This window comes from Chiloscyllium plagiosum, unplaced genomic scaffold (genome assembly GCF_037043375.1).
Source record: "Chiloscyllium plagiosum isolate Xiang-an unplaced genomic scaffold, Cpla_swu_hap1 HiC_scaffold_17, whole genome shotgun sequence".
Lineage (NCBI taxonomy): Eukaryota > Metazoa > Chordata > Chondrichthyes > Orectolobiformes > Hemiscylliidae > Chiloscyllium > Chiloscyllium plagiosum.
Window position 1 is genome coordinate 60,418,790 of NW_028270155.1, and position 3,128 is coordinate 60,421,917.

Below are 3,128 nucleotides of genomic sequence, written 5' to 3' on the forward strand. Positions count from 1 at the left end.
GAACTTGAGGCTATAATGGAGAAACACTGGGAGGGATTAACAGCATGTTATATATTCCAAAGGGCTGTCAGATTAACAACGTTCATAAGGAGCACCATATCTCTGAGAGGGAAGTGAAATTATTTACTGAAAGTGTCACTATTGATGACTCATTTTGAGAAGGCCTGAGAAATATAGGGAAAAAGCAACAATAACAGTAGATTGATGATTCACTGTAATATATTCATTTTATAAAGTATAAGTGGCTGAGAAGGAATAAAATTCAACACAGAGCACACTTAGCTAAGAAGTAATAAGCACCAGAAGGGGCAGTTCAGGACTTAGAGTCATAGAGTCACAGAGATATACAGCACAGAAACAGACCCTTCAGTCCAACTCGTCCATGCTGACCAGATATCTCAACCCAATCTAGTCCCACCTGCCAGCACCTAACCCATATCCCTCCAAACCCTTCCTATTCCTATTCCCATCCAGCTGCCTTTAAAATGTTGCAATCGTACTCACCTCCATCACTTCCTCTGACAGCTCATTCCATACAAGGACCACCCTCTGTGTGAAAATGTTGCCTCATAGGTCCCTTTTATATCATTCCCCTCTCATCCCAAACTTATGCTCTCTGGCTCTGGACTCCCCCACCCGAGGGAACAGATTTTGTCTATTTATCATATCCACGGCCCTCATGATTTTATAAACCTCGATAAGATCATCTATCAATCTCCGACACTCCAGGGAAAACAGCCCTAGCCTATTCAACCTCTCCCTATAGCACAAATCCTCCAACCCTGGCAAAATCCTTGTATATCTTTTCTGAACCCTTTCAGGGTTCACAACATCCTTCCAATATGAAGGAGATCAGCATTGCGCACAAAATTTCAAAAGTAGTCTAACAATGTCCTGTACAGCCGCAACATGACCTCCCAACACCTGTACTCAATACTCTGACCAATAAACGAAAGCATACCAAGCACCTTCTTCACTATCCTATCTACCTGCGACTCCGCTTTCAAGGAGCTATGAACCTGCACTCCAAGGTCTTTTTGTTCAGCAACACTCCCTAGGACCTTACTATTAACTGTATAAGTCCTGCTAAGATTTACTTTCCCAAAATGCAGCACCACATATTTATCTGAATTAAACTCCATCTGCCACTTCTCAGCCCATTGGCCCATCTGATCAAGATCCCATTGTAATCTGAGGTAGCCTTCTTCTGTGTAAACTATACCGCCAATTTTGGTGTCATCTGCAAACTTACTAACTATACCTCTTATGCTCACATCCAAATCATTTATATAAATGACGAAAAGTAGTGGACTCAGCACTGATCCTTGTGGCATTCCACTGGTCACAGGCCTCCAAGCTAGTTCTGTATCCAAGTGGCTAGTTCTCCCTGTATTCCATGAGATCTAACCTTGCTAACCAGTCTCCCATGGCAAACCTTGTCAAATGCCTTACTGAAGTCCATATAGATCACGTCCACCACTCTGCCCTCATCAATTCTCTTTGTTACTTCTTCAAAAAACTCAATCAAGTTTGTGAGATATAATTTCCCACACACAAAGCCATGATGACCATCCCTAATCAGTTCTTGCCTTTCCAAATACATGTACAACCTGTCCCTCAGGATTCCCTCCAACAACTTGCCCACCCGCAACATCAGGCTCACTGGTCTATAGTTCCCTGGCTTGTCCTTACCACCCTTCTTAAACATCACATTAGCCAACCTCCAGTCTTCCGGCACCTCACCTGTGACTATTGATCATACAAATATCTCAGTAAGAGGCCCATCAATCACTTCTCTAGCTTCCCACAGAATTCTAGGGTACACCTGATTGGTCCTGGGGATTTATCCACTTTTATGCGTTTCAAGGCATCCAGCACTTCCTCCTCTGTAATATGAACATCTACTTCCCTACGTTCTATATCTTCATGTCCTTTTCCACAGTAAATACTGATGCAAAATACTTGTTTTGTATTTCCCCCATCTCCTGCCATTCCACACAAAGGCCGCCTTGCTGATCTTTGAGGGGCCCTATTTTCTCCTAGTTACCCTTTTGTCCTTAATGTATTTATAAAAACCCTTTGATTCTCCTTAACTCTCTTTGCCAAAGCTATCTCATGTCCCCTTTTTGCCCTCCTGATTTCCCTCTTAGATATACTCCTACTTCCTTTATACTCGTGTAAGGATTTCTTGGTTTTATAGAATATGAGCAGTTGGAAGGGGTAGCAGTAGAGAACAGTGATCATAATTCAACTAGATTTAGCACTTATGTGGAAAATGATAGACACAGACTAAGAGTAAACGTTTTATATTTGGGAAATGTTAGATTTACTGAATGGGGAGATTTGATTTGGACAAAAGGGGAATGTTGAAAGAAAAACTACTCAAGGTAATGAATGTCAGAGCAACGGCAAAAGCAAAAGTGAATTCCCACAAAGGAGAAGGTTGGGACTCACAGAGCTAGGTCTTCCTGGATGATGCAGAACATGCATATTAGGAGAAGCCAAAAATAAGAGGAAGATTATGTCAAATATCAAAAGCTCAATAGTGCAAAAAAAAAGGCTGGAGGAGAGTAGCAAATGTAGAGATGATATTACAAAGCAAGTTCGGAAAGTCAGAGAAGGCGTGAAAAGTCTTGGCAAGTAAAACCAAGGCAAACCCAAAGACATGTTTGAAACACATAAAGAACACTGAGGAAAGGGTAGGATTTATTCAACATCAAAAAGTTAAAAGGTGGAAATTGTGGGCATGGTTTTTTACTAAATACTGTTTACCTAAAGACAGATGAAGCAGACGTTGTAATTAAGCAGGCAAAATATTTGAAATATTTGACTGGGATAAATCCAAAAAGAGAGGATATCAAAGAGTGAAGCATCCTTGAGAATGGATGCATCCTCAAAGTAGGATGAAATATATTCCAGCCTGTTGAGGCAGAACAAGGGGAAAAATGGTGGAATCTCTGACCATCAATTTCTAATGCTGTCTGACTACAGGCATGGTGCTGGAGGACTGCTAGAGTTGACATATGCCTCAGGCTGAGGGGGTAAAGATGGACAACTTCAGACTTGGCTGGGAACGTGAGGATGTATGAAGCCTGTGGAGTTGACGGGGTGGGCTAATGTTTCAAGGG